This window comes from Lepidochelys kempii, chromosome 20 (assembly GCF_965140265.1).
Source record: "Lepidochelys kempii isolate rLepKem1 chromosome 20, rLepKem1.hap2, whole genome shotgun sequence".
NCBI lineage: Eukaryota > Metazoa > Chordata > Testudines > Cheloniidae > Lepidochelys > Lepidochelys kempii.
The window spans coordinates 21,693,886-21,701,417 of NC_133275.1; positions in this window are offsets into that span (position 1 = coordinate 21,693,886).

Below are 7,532 nucleotides of genomic sequence, written 5' to 3' on the forward strand. Positions count from 1 at the left end.
GGATAGGATACAGAGGGACCTAGACAAATTGGAGGATTGGGCCAAAAGAAATCTGTTGAGGTTCAACAAGGACAAGTGCAGAATTCTGCACTTAGGACGGAAGAATCCCATGCACTGCTACAGACTAGGGACCAAATGGCTCGGCAGCAGTTCTGCAGAAAAGGACCTAGGGGTTACAGTGGGCGAGAAGCTGGATATGAGTCAGCAGTGTGCCCTTGTTGCCAAGAAGACCAATGGCATTTTGGGATATATAAGTAGGGGCATTGCCAGCAGATCGAGGGATGTGATTGTTCCCCTCTATTCGACACTGGTGAGGCCTCATCTGGAGTACTGTGTCCAGTTTTGGGCCCCACACTACAAGAAGGATGTGGAAAAATTGGAAAGTGTCCAGCGGAGGGCAACAAAAATGGTTAGGGGACTGGAACACATAACTTATGAAGAGAGGCTGAGGGAACTGGGGATGTTTAGTCTACAGAAGAGAAGAATGAGGGGGGATTTGATAGCTGCTTTCAACTACCTGAAAGGGGGTTCCAAAGAGGATGGCTCTAGACTGTTCTCAGTGGTAGCAGATGACAGAACAAGGAGTAATGGTCTCAAGTTGCAGTGGGGGAGGTTAAGGTTGGATATTAGGAAAAACTTTTTCACTAGGAGGGTGGTGAAACACTGGAATGCGTTACCTAGGGAGGTGGTAGAATCTCCTTCCTTAGAAGTTTTTAAGGTCAGTCTTGACAAAACCCTGGCTGGGATGATTTAATTGGGGATTGGTCCTGCTTTGAGCAGGGGGTTGGACTAGATGACCTCCTGAGGTCCCGTCCAACCCTGATATTCTATGATTCTATGATTCTAACTTGAGTTTGGATAGAGACTGGGAGTGGCTGGGTCATTACACATATTGAAGCTGTTTCTTTATATTAAGTATCCTCACACCTTCTTGCCAACTGTCTAAATGGGCCATCTTGATTATCACTACCAAAGTTTTTTTCTCCTGTTGATAATAGCTCATCTTAATTAATTAGCCTCCTACGGTTTGTATGGCAACTTCCACCTTCTCTGTATGTATATATATATCTTCTTACTATATGTTCCATTCTATGCATCCGACAAAGTGGGCTGTAGCCCACAAAAGCTTATGCTCTAATAAATTTATTAGTCTCTAAGGTGCCACAAGTCCTCCTGTTTTTTTTTGCTGATACAGACTAACACGGCTGCTACTCTGAAACCAGGAAATGGGGTTCTCTCACTGCTAGGGTAACAGGAGTGATGGAAGCCTGAGACGGTGGATGGACTCTGGATGTCCTGGGGATAAAGAGATTAGATAGAACGGGGATGGCTGGATGGAAATACAGGAAATCATGTTCCAATTCCTATTTGATGTCCCTCCCAACCTCTGGGTGTGACTTGCCCTGCGGTGCCCAGAGGTGCCTGACCCCAGAGGCACGTCCATCACTCTGAGTTAGTGAAGGCGAATAACCGTGACTGCTGATTTCCCTCGTGCCTTCCCCATGGGGCAGGGATTGGTGCTCTAACCGCCCCATCTCTGCTGCTCCTTTCAGGGGAATGGCTGGCTGCAGTTTCCTAGGGGCCCGAAGTGGGCGGCAAAGTCCATATTCACCCTTTACGCCCTGCATGCCATGTCGTTCGTGCTGTGGGCCGTGCTCCTCGCCGTGGCAATTGCGAAGTGTAAGTATCCTGGAGAGGATTTAGGACCATGACAAAGGAACAGTCCCAGTGGAAAAGCCCAGGGGTGCAATCCTGGCTCCTTTAAGTCAATGGTCAAACTCTCATTGGCTTCAACAAGGCCAAGATATCACCCCACATGTCCCTCCCATCCCCAGCCCATGTCTCTGTCAATGGCCAGCGTGGGATGCTGCAGGGGTTGGGTATAATCCCCCATAATGCACTTTGCTGTGCCCTAGTACTGCTAATTGTAAGACAAGGCTCATTAAGTCAGGCCACCCGACCTCCAGCTCACAGCAGTGGGGCCAAGAAGCACCGACTCATGGGTGCTCCGGGGCTGGAGCACCCATGGGGAAGAACTAGTGGGTGCTTAGCACCCACCAGCAGCCCCACCAATCAGCTCCTCCCGCTTCCTCCCAGCTCCTCCTGCCCGCCACGATCAGCTGTTCAGCGGCCTGCAGGAGGCACTGGAGGGGGGAAGAGGAGGAGGGGGGGCAGGAAGAAGCAGGGTAGGGGACAGGGTGGGGGCACGAAGAGGTTGGGTGGGGCCTTCTTGAAAGGGGTGGAATGAGGGCAGGGCCTGGGTCAGAGAGAAGGTCCAGCAGCCCCAGGGAAATCACATTGTCTGCGCCTCTGACGGGGCCCCTTCCCAGGGTCTGCACTCTGAGCAGGGACACACTGGGGTGTGATGCTTGAATGTATCCCTATGTGCCACAAGCTAGTACAGTGTGTGTTGGGACCCCCTCTGGCAGCTGCTCCACATTGGATGACAGCTCAACTACTGCTGCCGGCCAACAGAGCTACTCCTTTAGCTCAAGTGGTTCGAGGTCTTTGCTGCAGGGGTCAGATATTCAAACCCTGCTGATGACACCTGGTGGGAGATTACACACAGCTGCAGCGTTGCCAGCTCCAGGTGGTTGAATTAAAGCCCCAGCTCCTGGAGTCATGTGATTAGGTGAGACTCTCAGCTTTCATTTAAAAAATGGAGACAGTTTCTAGTTGCAGAGAAAAGCCTGAGAAAGTGACGTGACCATTTTTAAGCCAATCTCATGTTTTTTTTTAACATTTAGGGTTGGCCAGACTGCGCCAGGGCAGGGGTGGCTCAGAGAGGACTGGGAGATTGTCTCCCCCAGACACGAGTGAGCAGTGGACAGCTGGGACATAGAAATGCAGTATTCCTCCCTGGGCCATGACTCCAAACTGAAAACCCATCCCTACTCTGAGTCCCCCAAAACCATATAAACAACAGCTGACGTCTGTCCCTCTTTCTAGATGCAGAGATGTCCAGGGAGCTGGAGCAGATGCGGACTGATTGATCGGTGCTCAGAGCCAGTGGTAACAATTCAGCTTACTCCCAGGTGTCCGTTTGTTGGTATTGCTGTTGTTACCCCTTTGGCCCAGCAGCCAGGTTCCTTGCTCAGAAATCTCCACAGCTGCCCCTCCAGAGAGCTCTGTGCCCGGGGAGCTCTGTCTCCGCTCTTCCCGGGTCCCACTCACAGCTCCTTCAGAAGGTGAGGGCAGGCGGGGGTGTGGAGCGGGGCTCAGGCGGAGGAAGGCCGGGGTGGGGGAACAGGAGTAGGAAGCTGAGATGGGGCTGGAGTATCCCAGCCCTGGGTGGCCATGGCAATCTGGGATCCCCCCCACACCAGTTCCAGCCTGAGCAAGCAGCATTTGGGATTCATTCCCTGAGATGGAGGCATCGAGGCAGAAAACCCAGGGCCAAGCCCCACCCTTGTGGACTCCTGGCCAGGACGCAGCCAATACCCCCAGAGCCTGCGCTGAGGGCTCTGTGTGCACCAGGGGCCCATTCTGAATGGTGGGGTGTGTGTGTGGGGGGGAAGCTGATTAACCTTTTAGTGCCGGGGATTCTCACCCCAGTGTGTTCCCAGTCTGGGCTTCTGGGAACAGTCTGGGTTGGGCTGCTACAGAGAGGCTGTTTCTTGTGCCCCAGAATCATTTGGGGAAAAGCTGGGAGAAGACTGGGGATGGGGGCTATCAAGGCTGAGTCCCCACTCTGGCACTTGGAGTGCAGAAGGTGGGGCCCGCAAGGATTTTAAAAATTAATACTTGCCACTCCAGGGTTGTATTAAACTCCCAAGGTGACAGCTTTTCTCTGACCTTGGCTTGATAAACGCTGCCACCACCCAAATGCAAAAAAGGCCCCTTGGACCCAGGAAGGAGCACTTGGGAATTCCTCCTTGTGGGGTACCCTCAAGCCCTTTCACCCCTCCCCCCCGGGGAAGAGCTGAAAAAGAAAACAAAGGAAAGCAGCTGTTGCCACCAGCTAATCCAACAGCAGATACACAAACCTCTTAGGACACAAAAATCCAAATCCTGTTTTTGAAAAAGGTAAAATTTATTAAAAACACAAAGAAAGAAAATACATCCGGAACTTAGGCTTTTGCTTGATTTGAAAAGAACAATTCCAAAAATTAAGCACCCAAAATAGATTTCTTGGGGGTTCATCTTAAAGGTTACAAGCAAACAAAAGAATCTGGGGTTAGCAGAGAGGAGAGCCACAAGCCAAAATAAAGAAATAACCTGATTGCATCTAGCTAAACATTCCCTGTCCCAATGAGTCCTGCTAGGTATGGAAAATAATTTTTAATATGTTTATGTATGCAGTAACATAAAATCCCTTCTGGCCAGATGTACTGCAACACTTTACCTGTAAGGGGTTAAGAAGTTCAAATAACCTGGTTGGCACTTGACCAAGAGGACCAATAAGGAAAGAAGATACTTTCAAATCTGTGGGGGAGGACGGTTTTGTCTGTGCTCTCTTTGTTTGTTCCCTCTCCGGACAGTAAAACATCTCCTGAAAACATACCTGAAATAATTCATCTAAGATTACAAAAACTGTAAGTAAGGCAAGGAAATGCATTAGATTATCTTTTGTTTTAGCTTGTGAATTGTCCCTATGCTAAGAGGTAGTTTAATTCTGTTTTGTAACTGGGAAGCAGAGTCAGAGGGGAGTCCTCTGTCTTTAAAATCTTTTTATTTACCCTGTAAAATTACCTTCCATCCTGACTTTGCCGGTGTGATTCTCTTACTTTTTTTAATAAATAAAATACTTCTTTTAAGAACCTGATTGATTTTCAGTGTCTTAAAACCCAAAGGGTTTGGTCTGTGTTCACACTGTAACCAATTGGTTAGCATATTATTCTCAAGCCTCCCCAGGAAAGGGGGTGAAGGGGCTTGGGGGAATATTTTGGGGGACTAGGGACTCCAAGTGACCCTTTCCTGCATTTTTGTGTGAATCACTTGGTGGTGTCAGCAATACCGTTCAAGGACAAGGAAAGGAATTTGTGCCTTGGGGAAGTTTTTAACTTAATCTGGTAAAATATAAACTTAGGGGGTCTTTTATGTGGGTCAGGGCTGAGGCAGGGGGTTGGAGCGCAGGGAGAGGCTGAGGGGTGCAGGTGCCGAGCAGCGCTTAACTCAAGTGGCTCCCGGAAGCAGTGGAATATCCCTTCTCCAGCTCCTAGGCAGGGGCGCAGCCAGGTGACTCTGGATGCTGCCCCATCTGCAGGCACCGCCCCTGCAGCTCCCATTGGAGCACCGGAGAGGGCCATTGGAGCACCCCAGCTGGAGCAGGGCCAAGCCGCATGGTGTGGCGTGTGACCCAGCGCCCTGGCAGGTCTGAGACACCATGGCAAGGAGAAGTTTGTGCTGCCATAGCCCATGTAGGTGGCAGCTTCTACCACTGATAATGTGACATCCTCCACTGCATGGGTGTGAACTGAGGGCCTGTAACAGTAATGTCTTGGCCCAGTGGTTAGAGCCCTGCTCTGGGACTCAGTAGTGCTGGCTTCCATCCCTGACTGTGCTGCTGGATGGCCTTGGTCAAGTCACTGCTCTGCTCTGTGCCTCTGGTTCTCCTTCTGCAAAATGGCCAAACGATGCTTTGTAAAGTGCTTTCTCTCCCCTGATGAAAGGTACTATCTCCAAGCTGGGCCAAAGGAGCAGCTCCATTAACTGGTAGTAGGTTGTTATCCCCTAGTGGCCCAGTAATGAGGCTGCTCTGCTAGCAGTTGACACTCTCCCCAGCCCTTTGTTCATTTGGATAATTCAAGATATAAGCAGAGTCAGGATGAGCTCTCCCCTAACATCTGGTGGTGAGCCCTGGAAAAGGACTTCAGGGGCTGATCTTGTTTGCATGGGCACACCCACCCTGCCTAACATGATGGGACTACTTGCCCAAATGGTCACTTTGGCTGCTGTAGAATCCCCAGTCTCTGTGTTATTGGGGAAGGAGTAATAAAGGTTGTTATCCTGGTTATGTGAATCAAGGACAGTAGAACCGTACTGGGCATTTTATGTCTGAGGGACTCACCCTCAACTGAATAGCACTGACCAGGCAAGGGATATGGGTTCCAAAGCCCAGTGAATTAGGAGAAGATTGGGAGTAGGTATTTGTACCTGGTGGTATGGGGGTCTGAAACACTACCTTGACTGGTTCTCTTTCCACTGTGTAATCATAGAGCTAATTTAGACTGAAGTAAGAGTCTTGTTACATGGAGCAGAGCTGAAATCATTGATACCTAGGTCAAAGCATTAGATCTGTTCTGGTGCAAGAAAATTATCCATGTTTACCAGCAGTGAGGCTCCCCTACTGAGAGCTGAAATCACTGAGAGCTGTGTTAAGTGCAGAGGGCCTGAAGACATATTGGTGAGTGGCTAGTGAGATGACTAGCAGAGAAGTGTGGCCAGCTGGGTGGCTAGTGGGAGAGGCATGGCCAGCTGGGTGGCTGGCGAAACGGCTGGTGGAGAGGACGGGAGCAGAACCCCACAGAGAGGAGTGGCAATTGGTGGTCGAGGGCCTGAGCAGTGGAGAGTGTGAGGTGCCTCCATACCTCCCCACCTTCCACCCAGGCTGGGAGGTGAACTCTGCAGATGAACTTCTGAACTCTGGGGCTGCACTGACCAAGGACAGCAACTGTGAGTTGGGTGACTTTTGGGTTGCTGGACTTAAGACCCTGAGGGGAAAAGGACATTGCCCAACTTACTTGGGGGTGGGTCTTTTGCTCTTGGTTTGTGTTATGAATCCTGTTTGTGGTGTTTCCCCAACCTAACGCTGCATTGTTTCCATCCTTTATTAAAAGGCTTTTGCTACACGCAGACTCCGTCCTAGCGAGAGGGGAAGTATTGCCTCTTAGAGGCGCCCAGGGCGGTGGTATGTATTTGTCCCAGGTCTCTGCATGGGGGCTTGAGCCAGTTTTGCATTGTGTTAGTGAAACGGAACCCCTAGATACTGAACCCGGCCCTTGTTGCTGACAAGTCTGACGGGCAGAAGGGTTACATAAATAAAAGACAAACGGAGGGATATTCCTCAGGGGCTGCTTCAATAAAACCTACTCCCTCTTTAGGAGTATAGTTTTAGTGAAAGTCAGGACAGGTCACAGGCTTCTGTGAATTGTTGTTTATTGCCCGCGACCTGTCTGTGATTTTTACTAAAAATAGTTTTGCCTTGGTCACAAGCTTTTGAATTTTGGTTGTGGGGTTTCCCATATTACTGCCAGGTTCCTTTCCCCTTTTTATTGAAAGTTCCCTTTGTTATACACAGACTTAGTGCTTGTGACAGGGGATGTAATTGCCTCTTAGAGGCACCTGGGGTGGTCTGAAGTTTTCCCAGATTACTGGGTGGGGGTGTGATGGGTTTGGTCACAGAGATCCCCTTGGGACTGTCACCTGATGTGCTGAAATTACCTCTGAGTCAGTTTTCCCTGCCAGCTTGGGACTCCAGAAACCGGCCTTGTTGAGCCAGACACTCTAGCCCGCTGCAACACAGACTCAGGGTCTGGGCCATGCCCCCAAAGCTGAAGACTTTAACTAATAACAGCTCAGCAGGTTACCTG